Source organism: Pseudophryne corroboree, chromosome 1 (genome assembly GCF_028390025.1).
Source record: "Pseudophryne corroboree isolate aPseCor3 chromosome 1, aPseCor3.hap2, whole genome shotgun sequence".
Taxonomy (NCBI): Eukaryota; Metazoa; Chordata; class Amphibia; order Anura; family Myobatrachidae; genus Pseudophryne; species Pseudophryne corroboree.
In genome coordinates this window covers 942,273,832-942,289,342 of record NC_086444.1, presented here as the reverse complement: position 1 = coordinate 942,289,342, position 15,511 = coordinate 942,273,832, and the positions used below count along the sequence as shown (strand labels likewise).

The following is a 15,511-nucleotide window of genomic DNA, read 5'->3' as shown; positions in this document are numbered from 1 at the left end:
TTTCATTCAGTAAACCCGAGAAGGAGATTATGTAGTCACCCAGTAAAACACTGAGACACTCACCAGACACCAGTGACGTGCGGTGAGGTCCCTGGCTGGGAAGGCACTGAGATTTATATATATAACTTAACACTTTATTCAGTAATATTATCACCAATTGTTAATCAGTCACAAAGTCTATGCATTACTCCTAGACATCATTATGGGTTAATTGTATCTATATTTATATGGAAATATGTACTATGTTTCATCTCATGTTGACACATTTCTAGTGCACAGTAGTATTGATTCTTATTTGACCCATGATGTATTCTGTGGATAACTTTGGTTTATTGTTTGTTTTTGGTTTGCACATCACAGGGGTGTTGTTTCTGTGTGCTCTGGTCCGGGTGCTCCTTGACGCCGCAGCCGGCGCCTCGTAATGACGTCATCATTTGGACGGAGCGGGACGCGACTGGCCGGAGGCGCCATGGATCATCAGACGGAGTTAAAAGGGTGAGTAACACATTGTAATCTTTTATCCTGACGAAAATGCCGTAATAGACATTGAAACGTTGATTAGAACATCAGACTTGCCTGTCTGTCTTCATTTCTACGCCGAGAGTGCCGCCCGATTCTGCATGCTATATTGGACACAGCGCTGCTGTTACCAGGGAGGGCACCGGCTGTATTACTTGTTCATATTGAATTTTGGGAATTGGGAGTGCCGTGGACTTTGCACACGTGTATATATATATATATATATATATATAAAAATCTCCTTTCTTATGGGCGGCACTCAGAGACTTGTATCAAACGAATTAAGTGAAAAAAAGACCCCACCGGGCCGTTTTATTGGTGACGTTTCGGGGTATAATCCCCTTCCTCAGACAATCAAATAGTGAATAACAGTGACATTTATAGCAAAAACTAACCTGTGACCCTCCTGTGCAACCTCCGTGTGTGTCCCATGCTCCCGGCCGCCGTCCCGTAGTGGCACTTCCGGTCGCGGGTCTCCCGTCGCGCCGGAAGTGACATCACCCCGTCCGGCCCCGGTTGCTATGGGAACACACTGTAATCGAAAACAGTGTGTAAATACAAGAATATTCATATCGTTATGACTCCTTGTGCGGGCACCTGAGTGCCCTTACTCAAACAAAACTTGCCATTAAACATAAAATAATTGTGCTCCAAAGTAAGATTCAGGAGGTTCAAAAGGGATGACACTGGTGACACTGGATGTCACCAGTCTATATACTTGCATCCCTCACAAGGCAGGTGTGGAAGCTGTACGCAAACTGATTTTTGGGAATACATTGTACCAGGGGCCCGATATTGACTTGTTTTTAACTCTGTTGTTATTTACTTTGGAGCACAATTATTTTATGTTTAATGGCAAGTTTTACAAACAGGTCACGGGCTGTGCAATGGGGTCTTCTGTGGCCCCTTCCTTTGCAAATAGCTACATGTGGGAGGTGGAAAAATGTATTTTCTTCGAGGACACAGAGATGGTTGATGCATTGTTTATTTATTTTCGCTATATTGATGATCTATTAATTTTTTGGAAAGAAGACTTCGGTAAACTTGAGGCCATTGTCAAATCCCAAAATTTGTCAACCAGTCCCATCAAATTCACAATGGTGAGTAATACCAGTGAAATTTGCTTTCTGGATATTTATATACAGATCAGAAACAATCTGATTCAGACCTCTTTGTATGCGAAACCCACGGATCGGAACACGATCCTACATGCAGATAGTTTCCATCCTAAAAATACCATTCGGGGATTTCCCTACTCACAGTTTGTTTGAGTGTGTAGAACAAACAGTGATCAGGATGTGATGCTTAGACAACTTAATAGTATGTTGGAGAAATTCAAGGCAAGAGGATACGCTTTGGGGGAATCGAAAAAAGCCAGAGACAAAGCCCTAAGGGTGACTCAACAGAACCCCAATTGCTGGCTATCTGTAAATAAGAATAATAAGAAAATAAGAGACACCATTGCTTGGGTAAATGAGTACAACACACAGAGTCCCCACACAACCAGCAAAGCTAAGGAGTTGTGGCGAATGGTGAACACGGACCCTGAGCTAAAATGTTTTCAGAAAACCAGGTTGATGCCTAGCTATTCCCGGGGGAGGAATTTAAAGGACCTGTTGTTCAAAACAGATGTGACTGGCTTCTTGGAATCCAGCGCATCACAGAATTCCTTAAGTCGCAAAAATGGGTGCTATAAATGCTTGGGCTGCACGACGTGTTCGTACATGCTCATAGGGGACACTATCCCTCACCCACACACTGGAAAACGACTTCAGATCAAATGGCCTCTGACATGCACCAGTCGGTTTGTAATCTTTGTCATAGTATGCCCATGCGGCTTATACTATGTAGGCAAAACTGAGTGCCAACTTAAGGTTAGGTTGACCCAACACAGATCGGCCATATGGAATGCTCTTTTGACTGGTACAAGCGAACAACCGGTGGCACGACATTTCTCGCAAGCTCGACACAATCTGGCTAGCCTGAAATACAAAGCAATTGATTGCGTACCAGCCTCTCGCCGAGGCGGCAACCGGGGCAAAAAGCTGTTACAATTAGAGTCCCGTTGGATTTTCAGACTGGATTGTTTAGCCCGAAGGGCTTAAATAAGACCCTAGGTTTATCTCATTTTCTTTAAGGCAGGTCCAATGGACTTCTCACTCTTAACGATCACTCTTAGGGATTCATTTTCTAAAAAGAACCCTTTAATTATAAGCTTTATCAATCCAATGAGTGTAGTTAAGATTTTGGCAAGTAGATGGCAGCAACTCTATGCAGTATGTCAGTTGTGCCACTTTACAGTATATACGTGAGTGATTTTGACAAACATATGGTGATTTCGACACAGGAGTAATGATATATTTTAACCAATTTTTAGGATATTGCACTTTTTCTCTCTATATATATATATATATATATATATATATATATACGTTCCAAAATGTTAGTTCAGCCTAACACTGGTATTTATTAATTATTATGCAGTATTTATTGATATGTATTGATGTATTTGTGTGCACAAAGTTTTTTACAGCTGAACATGTTCACATGATTTGTTTGAGTAAGGGCACTCAGGTGCCCGCACAAGGTGTCATAACGATATGAATATTCTTGTATTTACACACTGTTTTCGATTACAGTGTGTTCCCATAGCAACCGGGGCCGGACGGGGTGACGTCACTTCCGGCGCGACGGGAGACCCGCGACCGGAAGTGCCACTACGGGACGGCGGCCGGGAGCATGGGACACACACGGAGGTTGCACAGGAGGGTCACAGGTTAGTTTTTGCTATAAATGTCACTGTTATTCACTATTTGATTGTCTGAGGAAGGGGATTATACCACGAAACGTCACCATAAAACGGCCCGGTGGGGTCTTTTTTTCACTTAATTCGTTTGATACAAGTCTCTGAGTGCCGCCCATAAGAAAGGAGATATCTACAGATGCTGATCTGAGGGAAGGGCACCGGAGCAAGATATACGTAAGACCGGAGTGCCAGGGACCCTGTATGCATTGCTATATATATATATACAGTATATATATATATATATATATATATATTGTAAATGAGTAAATCAGTGCGCTTGTCCAAATTATGCGAAGTTCCTTACTGTAAGAGTGCAATCTAAAGTCACAAATAAATTTGGTCAAATGACCAGTCCTATAAATGAGTTCTTCCAAAACTCGTGTTTGGTTTAATTGCCAAACAGTCCACATTTTCCCCGTTGTAACGGGTGGCTGCTCAATTCTTCAAAAAGTGCCACTAGGTATGTGTAGCCCAAAGGGGAATCTGAAAATAGATGAAGAAACAACAGAGCGCCTATAGTGTAGTATCCTTTAAATTAGTTTTTGTCACACGCAAGAATAATATTGCGTACAGGATTACGGCTTGACTCAATGCCTATCGATCCCCTGGTCTTTTAGTCCACGTCTCAGTCGAAATCTAGATAGAGTCAGGAGACAGGGAATTACTCAGAAAATAGGGTCAAATTTTACATCTCACATAAATTACATGCGTACCAGATAAAGTAATCATTTGTGCATATCAGTATAGGTACTTGTATCCTGGTCCTCATCAGAGGGTGGTGGTCATATGGAAACCGGCAGCATTGGGAAGATTGCGGGCACCAGAAGCTGCACTTTCCTATCCAAACATCAATCAATCATTCAACCAATATCCACGGTGCTAGAATGACACCGACCGGAAATACCGTGCCCAAGGCGATGACCCAGCAGAGAATAACGGGAGAGGCGGGGCCTGAGCTACAAAGGCGGTGTCTGCAAGGGAGCGGTTTTCCAGCGCTCCGTGTGCGAAGCCTGGAGAAAGAAGAGGATAATAGCACTGTTGCAGCCGCTTTCAGCTCAGTACATGTCTGTCACACGAAGGGGGCGGAGTGTATATATACACACACACACAGTGGTCGAAGTGGAAATTTTTAAGTGGGAGTATGGAAAAGTGAAGGTTGCAATTATGAGCGCACCTCCGGAAAAGCGGGTGTGGCCACTCAAACAGGGGTTTGTCCTCCAGTGTAGTAGGACCCCTTATACTATCTAGAACTGGCGCCTCTTTCACCTGATACTAGAGATGAGCGGGTTCGGTTTCTCTGAATCCGAACCCGCCCGAACTTCATGTTTTTTTTCACGGGTCCGAGCGACTCGGATCTTCCCGCCTTGCTCGGTTAACCCGAGAGCGCCCGAACGTCATCATGACGCTGTCGGATTCTCGCGAGGCTCGGATTCTATCGCGAGACTCGGATTCTATATAAGGAGCCGCGCGTCGCCGCCATTTTCACACGTGCATTGAGATTGATAGGGAGAGGACGTGGCTGGCGTCCTCTCCATTTAGATTATAAGAGAGAGAGATTTACTGGAGCTTAGGACTAGGAGGAGTACTGTAGAAGTGTAGAGAGTGCAGAGAGTTTACTAGTGAGTGACCACCAGACAGTGCAGTTTATTTAATATATCCGTTCTCTGCCTGAAAAAAGCGATACACACAGTGACTCAGTCACATACCATATCTGTGTGCACTGCTCAGGCTCAGCCCAGTGTGCTGCATCATCTATATATATTATATATCTGTCTGACTGCTCAGCTCACACAGCTTATAATTGTGGGGGAGACTGGGGAGCACTGCAGTGCCAGTTATAGGTTATAGCAGGAGCCAGGAGTACATAATATTATATAGTGAGTGACCACCAGACAGTGCAGTTTATTTAATATATCCGTTCTCTGCCTGAAAAAAGCGATACACACAGTGACTCAGTCACATACCATATCTGTGTGCACTGCTCAGGCTCAGCCCAGTGTGCTGCATCATCTATATATATTATATATCTGTCTGACTGATCAGCTCACACAGCTTATAATTGTGGGGGAGACTGGGGAGCACTGCAGTGCCAGTTATAGGTTATAGCAGGAGCCAGGAGTACATAATATTATATTAAAATTAAACAGTGCACACTTTTGCTGCAGGAGTGCCACTGCCAGTGTGACTGACCAGTGACCTGACCACACTGACCACCAGTATAGTTAGTAGTATACTTATATTGTGATTGCCTGAAAAAGTTAAACACTCGTCGTGTGACTTCACTTGTGTGTTGTTGTTTTTTTATTCTATAAAAATAAAACTCATTCTGCTGACAGACAGTGTCCAGCAGGTCCGTCATTATATAATATATAATATATACCTGTCCGGCTGCAGTAGTGATATATATATATTTTTTATATCATTTATCATCCAGTCGCAGCAGACACAGTACGGTAGTTCACGGCTGTGGCTACCTCTGTGTCTGCACTCGGCAGGCAGTCCGTCCATAATTGTATACCACCTAACCGTGGTTTTTTTTTCTTTCTTCTTTATACATACATAGTTACATAGACATCTCTTTATCAACCAGTCTATATTAGCAGCAGACACAGTACAGTACGGTAGTTCACGGCTGTGGCTACCTCTGTGTCTGCACTCGGCAGGCAGTCCGTCCATAATTGTATACCACCTAACCGTGGTTTTTTTTTTCTTTCTTCTTTATACATACATAGTTACATAGACATCTCTTTATCAACCAGTCTATATTAGCAGCAGACACAGTACAGTACGGTAGTTCACGGCTGTGGCTACCTCTGTGTCTGCACTCGGCAGGCAGTCCGTCCATAATTGTATACCACCTAACCGTGGTTTTTTTTTCTTTCTTCTTTATACATACATAGTTACATAGACATCTCTTTATCAACCAGTCTATATTAGCAGCAGACACAGTACAGTACGGTAGTTCACGGCTGTGGCTACCTCTGTGTCTGCACTCGGCAGGCAGTCCGTCCATAATTGTATACCACCTAACCGTGGTTTTTTTTTCTTTCTTCTTTATACATACATAGTTACATAGACATCTCTTTATCAACCAGTCTATATTAGCAGCAGACACAGTACAGTACGGTAGTTCACGGCTGTGGCTACCTCTGTGTCTGCACTCGGCAGGCAGTCCGTCCATAATTGTATACCACCTAACCGTGGTTTTTTTTTCTTTCTTCTTTATACATACATAGTTACATAGACATCTCTTTATCAACCAGTCTATATTAGCAGCAGACACAGTACAGTACGGTAGTTCACGGCTGTGGCTACCTCTGTGTCTGCACTCGGCAGGCAGTCCGTCCATAATTGTATACCACCTAACCGTGGTTTTTTTTTCTTTCTTCTTTATACATACATACTACTACGACATCTCTTTATCAACCAGTCTATATTATTAGCAGCAGACACAGTACAGTACGGTAGTTCACGGCTGTGGCTACCTCTGTGTCTGCACTCGGCAGGCAGTCCGTCCATAATTGTATACCACCTAACCGTGGTTTTTTTTTCTTTCTTCTTTATACATACATAGTTACATAGACATCTCTTTATCAACCAGTCTATATTAGCAGCAGACACAGTACAGTACGGTAGTTCACGGCTGTGGCTACCTCTGTGTCTGCACTCGGCAGGCAGTCCGTCCATAATTGTATACCACCTAACCGTGGTTTTTTTTTCTTTCTTCTTTATACATACATAGTTACATAGACATCTCTTTATCAACCAGTCTATATTATTAGCAGCAGACACAGTACAGTACGGTAGTTCACGGCTGTGGCTACCTCTGTGTCTGCACTCGGCAGGCAGTCCATAATTGTATACTAGTATCCATCTCCATTGTTTACCTGAGGTGCCTTTTAGTTGTGCCTATTAAAATATGGAGAACAAAAATGTTGAGGTTCCAAAATTAGGGAAAGATCAAGATCCACTTCCACCTCGTGCTGAAGCTGCTGCCACTAGTCATGGCCGAGACGATGAAATGCCAGCAACGTCGTCTGCCAAGGCCGATGCCCAATGTCATAGTACAGAGCATGTCAAATCCAAAACACCAAATATCAGTAAAAAAAGGACTCCAAAACCTAAAATAAAATTGTCGGAGGAGAAGCGTAAACTTGCCAATATGCCATTTACCACACGGAGTGGCAAGGAACGGCTGAGGCCCTGGCCTATGTTCATGGCTAGTGGTTCAGCTTCACATGAGGATGGAAGCACTCAGCCTCTCGCTAGAAAACTGAAAAGACTCAAGCTGGCAAAAGCACCGCAAAGAACTGTGCGTTCTTCGAAATCCCAAATCCACAAGGAGAGTCCAATTGTGTCGGTTGCGATGCCTGACCTTCCCAACACTGGACGTGAAGAGCATGCGCCTTCCACCATTTGCACGCCCCCTGCAAGTGCTGGAAGGAGCACCCGCAGTCCAGTTCCTGATAGTCAGATTGAAGATGAAGATGTTGAAGTACACCAGGATGAGGAGGATATGGGTGTTGCTGGCGCTGGGGAGGAAATTGACCAGGAGGATTCTGATGGTGAGGTGGTTTGTTTAAGTCAGGCACCCGGGGAGACACCTGTTGTCCGTGGGAGGAATATGGCCGTTGACATGCCTGGTGAAAATACCAAAAAAATCAGCTCTTCAGTGTGGAGGTATTTCAACAGAAAAGCGGACAACAGGTGTCAAGCCGTGTGTTGCCTTTGTCAAGCTGTAATAAGTAGGGGTAAGGACGTTAACCACCTCGGAACATCCTCCCTTATACGTCACCTGCAGCGCATTCATAATAAGTCAGTGACAAGTTCAAAAACTTTGGGCGACAGCGGAAGCAGTCCACTGACCAGTAAATCCCTTCCTCTTGTAACCAAGCTCACGCAAACCACCCCACCAACTCCCTCAGTGTCAATTTCCTCCTTCCCCAGGAATGCCAATAGTCCTGCAGGCCATGTCACTGGCAATTCTGACGAGTCCTCTCCTGCCTGGGATTCCTCCAATGCATCCTTGCGTGTAACGCCTACTGCTGCTGGCGCTGCTGTTGTTGCTGCTGGGAGTCGATGGTCATCCCAGAGGGGAAGTCGTAAGCCCACTTGTACTACTTCCAGTAAGCAATTGACTGTCCAACAGTCCTTTGCGAGGAAGATGAAATATCACAGCAGTCATCCTGCTGCAAAGCGGATAACTGAGGCCTTGACAACTATGTTGGTGTTAGACGTGCGTCCGGTATCCGCCGTTAGTTCACAGGGAACTAGACAATTTATTGAGGCAGTGTGCCCCCGTTACCAAATACCATCTAGGTTCCACTTCTCTAGGCAGGCGATACCGAGAATGTACACGGACGTCAGAAAAAGACTCACCAGTGTCCTAAAAAATGCAGTTGTACCCAATGTCCACTTAACCACGGACATGTGGACAAGTGGAGCAGGGCAGGGTCAGGACTATATGACTGTGACAGCCCACTGGGTAGATGTATGGACTCCCGCCGCAAGAACAGCAGCGGCGGCACCAGTAGCAGCATCTCGCAAACGCCAACTCTTTCCTAGGCAGGCTACGCTTTGTATCACCGCTTTCCAGAATACGCACACAGCTGAAAACCTCTTACGGCAACTGAGGAAGATCATCGCGGAATGGCTTACCCCAATTGGACTCTCCTGTGGATTTGTGGCATCGGACAACGCCAGCAATATTGTGTGTGCATTAAATATGGGCAAATTCCAGCACGTCCCATGTTTTGCACATACCTTGAATTTGGTGGTGCAGAATTTTTTAAAAAACGACAGGGGCGTGCAAGAGATGCTGTCGGTGGCCAGAAGAATTGCGGGACACTTTCGGCGTACAGGCACCACGTACAGAAGACTGGAGCACCACCAAAAACTACTGAACCTGCCCTGCCATCATCTGAAGCAAGAAGTGGTAACGAGGTGGAATTCAACCCTCTATATGCTTCAGAGGTTGGAGGAGCAGCAAAAGGCCATTCAAGCCTATACAATTGAGCACGATATAGTAGGTGGAATGCACCTGTCTCAAGCGCAGTGGAGAATGATTTCAACGTTGTGCAAGGTTCTGATGCCCTTTGAACTTGCCACACGTGAAGTCAGTTCAGACACTGCCAGCCTGAGTCAGGTCATTCCCCTCATCATGCTTTTGCAGAAGAAGCTGGAGACATTGAAGGAGGAGCTAACACGGAGCGATTCCGCTAGGCATGTGGGACTTGTGGATGGAGCCCTTAATTCGCTTAACAAGGATTCACGGGTGGTCAATCTGTTGAAATCAGAGCACTACATTTTGGCCACCGTGCTCGATCCTAGATTCAAAGCCTACCTTGGATCTCTCTTTCCGGCAGACACAAGTCTGCTGGGGTTGAAAGACCTGCTGGTGACAAAATTGTCAAGTCAAGCGGAACGCGACCTGTCAACATCTCCTCCTTCACATTCTCCCGCAACTGGGGGTGCGAGGAAAAGGCTCAGAATTCCGAGCCCACCCGCTGGCGGTGATGCAGGGCAGTCTGGAGCGACTGCTGATGCTGACATCTGGTCCGGACTGAAGGACCTGACAACGATTACGGACATGTCGTCTACTGTCACTGCATATGATTCTCTCAACATTGATAGAATGGTGGAGGATTATATGAGTGACCGCATCCAAGTAGGCACGTCACATAGTCCGTACTTATACTGGCAGGAAAAAGAGGCAATTTGGAGGCCCTTGCACAAACTGGCTTTATTCTACCTAAGTTGCCCTCCCACAAGTGTGTACTCCGAAAGAGTGTTTAGTGCCGCCGCTCACCTTGTCAGCAATCGGCGTACGAGGTTACATCCAGAAAATGTGGAGAAGATGATGTTCATTAAAATGAATTATAATCAATTCCTCCGCGGAGACATTGACCAGCAGCAATTGCCTCCACAAAGTACACAGGGAGCTGAGATGGTGGATTCCAGTGGGGACGAATTGATAATCTGTGAGGAGGGGGATGTACACGGTGATATATCGGAGGGTGATGATGAGGTGGACATCTTGCCTCTGTAGAGCCAGTTTGTGCAAGGAGAGATTAATTGCTTCTTTTTTGGGGGGGGTCCAAACCAACCCGTCATATCAGTCACAGTCGTGTGGCAGACCCTGTCACTGAAATGATGGGTTGGTTAAAGTGTGCATGTCCTGTTTTGATTATACAACATAAGGGTGGGTGGGAGGGCCCAAGGACAATTCCATCTTGCACCTCTTTTTTCTTTTCTTTTTCTTTGCATCATGTGCTGATTGGGGAGGGTTTTTTGGAAGGGACATCCTGCGTGACACTGCAGTGCCACTCCTAAATGGGCCCGGTGTTTGTGTCGGCCACTAGGGTCGCTAATCTTACTCACACAGTCAGCTACCTCATTGCGCCTCTTTTTTTCTTTGCGTCATGTGCTGTTTGGGGAGGGTTTTTTGGAAGGGACATCCTGCGTGACACTGCAGTGCCACTCCTAGATGGGCCCGGTGTTTGTGTCGGCCACTAGGGTCGCTAATCTTACTCACACAGCTACCTCATTGCGCCTCTTTTTTTCTTTGCGTCATGTGCTGTTTGGGGAGGGTTTTTTGGAAGGGCCATCCTGCGTGACACTGCAGTGCCACTCCTAGATGGGCCCGGTGTTTGTGTCGGCCACTAGGGTCGCTAATCTTACTCACACAGCTACCTCATTGCGCCTCTTTTTTTCTTTGCGTCATGTGCTGTTTGGGGAGGGTTTTTTGGAAGGGACATCCTGCGTGACACTGCAGTGCCACTCCTAGATGGGCCCGGTGTTTGTGTCGGCCACTAGGGTCGCTTATCTTACTCACACAGCGACCTCGGTGCAAATTTTAGGACTAAAAATAATATTGTGAGGTGTGAGGTATTCAGAATAGACTGAAAATGAGTGTAAATTATGGTTTTTGAGGTTAATAATACTTTGGGATCAAAATGACCCCCAAATTCTATGATTTAAGCTGTTTTTTAGTGTTTTTTGAAAAAAACACCCGAATCCAAAACACACCCGAATCCGACAAAAAAAATTCGGTGAGGTTTTGCCAAAACGCGTTCGAACCCAAAACACGGCCGCGGAACCGAACCCAAAACCAAAACACAAAACCCGAAAAATTTCAGGCGCTCATCTCTACCTGATACCACACAGTATGGGCCAAAATTCACATAATAGCACACGATATGAGCCGAAATTCACATTACAGCACACGGTATGAGACGAAATTCACATTACAGCACACGGTATAAGCCAAAATTCACATTACAGCACATGGTATAAGCCAAAATTCACATTACAGCACACGGTATAAGCCAAAATTCACATTACAGCACATGGTATAAGCCAAAATTCACATTACAGCACACGGTATGAGCCGGAATTCACATTACAGCACACGGTATAAGCCAAAATTCACATTACAGCACACGGTATAAGCCAAAATTCACATTACAGCACACGGTATAAGCCAAAATTCACATTACAGCACACGGTATGACCCGAAATTCACATTACAGCACACGGTATGACCAGAAATTCACATTATAGCACACGCTATGACCCACAATTCAGGGACAGGGAGAGAGAGTGACAGCAGGGACTGAGAGAGTGACAGCAGGGACTGAAAGAGTGACAGCAGGGACATAGGGAAGCAGGGGAACATTACCTGATATGTGCAGCGGAGTTGCGGAAGGGACTGTGGTTGTCGTGGTAGATGAGCCCATGGTCTGCAGGGAATGCGGCAGTACTAAGCTGTCCTTTGTTGCTGCGGCGTTGATGTCCCTCTGACCACCGGCAGTTGTTGTCTGCGGTGGTCAGCTTTCAGTGGCGGTGCAGCGTGCGGCAGTGAGCGCTGGTCAGCAGTGGGCGGCGGGCAGCTGTGATACAAATATATTATTTTTTTTACATTTATTTTATTTATTTTTCCCTGTCCCTGCAGTCCAAGTGATCTGGTGGTGAGCTGCAGTCCAAGTGATCTTGGCCAGATCACTTGGACTGCAGCTCACCCCCAGAGCACTTGGACTGCAGCTCACCCCCAGATCACTTGGACTGCAGCTCACCCCCAGTTCATCTGGGGGTGAGCTGCAGACCAAGTGATCTGGGGGTGAGCTGGCCAGACACTTCCCACCCCAACGCACAACTGCCCCCCCCCCCCCCCCAGCCCCCCTCGCCTTCTCGCCTGGGTGGTCAGGCACCAGCGCTGCCCGGTGCCGTAGCGCGCTGTCCCCAGCTCTGGTGCTCCCGTTATCTCCAGAGCTGCCGCTGCTGTAGGCAGCTCTAACAACGGGTCCCGCTGCCCACACGCCGCGCTCCTGTAGTTGCGGCTCTACTGTAGCGCCGGGTCCCGCCGCTGCCTCCCCCCCCCCACTGCTAATAGTGCCTCCCAAGGTGATTAAAAGTTTTAAAATGCATAGTATAATATAAAGAGTTTACTTATGACACAGAACATGTGTCATAAGTATTTTCTTTATATTATTTTAATCATTAATGCCTCCCCTGACTGCACGTACCTGCCAGACACACACTGACCACCAGTGCAGAATGCAGGGCCAGTATTCTTCTTGGCCTGGGCGTCCGGTCAGCAGCACCTGTGCAGCGTGCATCTTCTTTTGGTGTCTGCCCTGGCTGGGACCCTCAGCGGCGGATGGCGGTGTAACTCCAGGGGCTGGCGGCGGTTCGCTGTCCCGGACCCCCAGTGGCAGTGCGCTGTGTGTGGGTGGGCTGGCGGTGCGCTGTCCCTCAGCGGCGGTGGCGGTGCGCCGTCCCGGACCCCCTGTGGCAGTGCGCTGTGTGCGGGTGTGCTGGTGGTGCGCTGTCCCTCAGCGGCGGCAGCAGTGCGCTGTCTTGGACCCCCAGTGGCAGTGCGCTGTGTGTGGGTGGGCTGGCAGTGCGCTGTCCCTCAGCGGCGGGTTTAAATCTGGGAAGCTCCACCTCCAATCATGCAGGAAGGTGGAGCAGCTGACTGGGGAGGGCTTACAGTGGCTGACTGACATCCAGCAGTCTCATAATTGATTCGGGCGGGTGCGTGGACATTATTTGACTGCACAGTAAAAAAAAAAAAATGACAGGGGGGCACGTGCCTTGGTGCCTTCCCCCTAAATCCGCCACTGGTAGTGGCTAAAAAAGCCTGTAGATAGGATGGCAGCCCAGAGCTCCACTCAGAGACGTCTGTCCCACTTGCCGGTCATGTGACCCCCCTGGACGCCGGGCTCTTGTGCCCCGATGTTATTCCCTGTGGAATACCAGTGTATCCCGCTGCAGAAAAGGAGATTTATGGTAAGACTTACCATTGTTAAATCTCTTTCTGCGAGGTACACACCAGTGTGTGGAGAAAAGCTCTACCTGTTGGCTCCCTACCATCGCTAGTTGCGCACGCACATGGTGATAGCCCATCTCAGTTAAACACCGCTTCTGGAACGGTTAACAGCCATTTTAAAAACATTGTCTGCCTCAGCTAAACAGGGACATAAGTTTGTGCTCCAGTCTACACATATATCTTGCTCCTAGTTCTCCTTATACATACAGTATATATATATTGAGTTCCTTCCTGATGTTAGCTGTACTGTTGAGCAGTATTTTCCAACTGGTTACTCATCATTGAGTTTTGTTTGAGGACTTTCTGTTGTGTGTGTGTGCCTCGGCTGCTGATACCAGTACTGGGGACACCCCAGGGTCAGTCAATGCTTTTAGTTTGATTTAATATATATCTATCCATTTGCAGCCCCACATATTGCAATTGGTGCTGCATGCAATTACTTTGACACCACTGCATTAGCTTTTTGTGTGGTGATAACTTTACAGTGTTTCAAAAAACAAAGCTTCCAAGGTGTGCCTCTGTGACACACACTTATACAACCTATGCTAATAATTTTTATGCCCTGCACCCACACCATGACTGCTTTTTTGCCTGTTGTTTTAAGGCTGCTCTGCTGTATTCTTCTTTTACTGCAGCATCCATTCAGGAACAGTCTTGGGCTTCGACTTTGAAACAGGTTATGTCCCAATTGTCTTCCAGTCCTCCGTCTCCCGGGTCAGCTCCTTTTGCTAATATAGCTACAGGTATGCCCATATTAACTAGCAGATTCCATGCTCAGCATCCACAACTATCTGGCGTGGAACCTCTGTGGATGCAGTCAATTACTGAAACAATACAGGGGCTGGTGCAGGTGTCTACATCCCTGCAAATGCCAAACTATTGCGCATCCAAGAAGTGAGAGCTCTTTCCCTATGTCTGGTGGCGATTCTGCGGTTTTCTTAGACTTCCTCATTGTTAGAGGATTACTTGTCACAAATAGATCTTGAGTCACTTATCAGGGCAGTTTTATATGTACTCCTATAGTTTATTTTTGTATTTACTAGATCTGCACTCCTGATCGAGGATTCTGAGCATGCTCCTTAGTCAAAGCCCCTGATATTCAAGCAGCAGAAGAGGGTTATGACTGAGTTTCCTGCTGCTGCATAGCTTGATGACCTCTTTGAGGAGGCATGGGCTCTCACACTAAAATGCGCTTCAATTTTTCTAAGTGCATGGTTTCATTCTACCTGCTTCAAAATAAGGTCAATTGTGAATCCCCTCCGGTAGATGCCCACATTGCTGGTCTCTTTAGATCCTCTATCCTACCTATTGCAAATATGGCTTCCCTTTAAGATCCAACAGATAATCTAGCAAAATTCATTAAGACAGCGTATACCCATGAAGGTGGTATTGTACACCCAGCACTTGTGTCGTCTACGGTGGCTAATGCTTGATGTAGGCATTTGAGATAGACTCTGGTACTAGCATAATGAAATGATTTGTCTCAAGTGGAGTACAGTAAGAATGCGAGCTCCTGCCTGGGTCAGGTGGTAGTTTACAAGGGTTATAACAGCTAAATTCTTGGTGTCTACTGTGACAGCCATGAGAACCCTCTGACTGATTCCAAGAAGGTGTTATAGGCGCTCCATTATTCAGGGGACATCCTATTTTATTAGGAATTAGACAAGATAATTGCTATGGTGGCAACGTCCAAGACTGCATTGTTTGCTACAGCAGGTCTTCCCTGTGTCATCACATCCACTTTTTGTTCCTTTCGTCGGAAAGGCATGGGGCCAGGCGTCTTCTAGATTTCATGGGTCCTCCATTTGGATTTTACACTGCTCCTTGTGTTTTCACTAAGGTCGTGGCACTGCACC

At 46.5% G+C, this 15,511-nt stretch overlaps 1 long non-coding RNA gene across 2 annotated transcripts in view; it reads left to right on the top strand.

Moving 5' to 3' along the window:
- Positions 1 to 15,511, top strand: part of LOC134918761 (uncharacterized) — an 80,571-nt gene that overhangs the window by 53,821 nt on the left and 11,239 nt on the right. For both annotated transcript variants that reach the window (XR_010177450.1, XR_010177449.1), the window contains exon 2: positions 361 to 495. This is a non-coding gene — a long non-coding RNA (uncharacterized LOC134918761). The remainder of the gene's footprint in view (positions 1 to 360; positions 496 to 15,511) is intronic.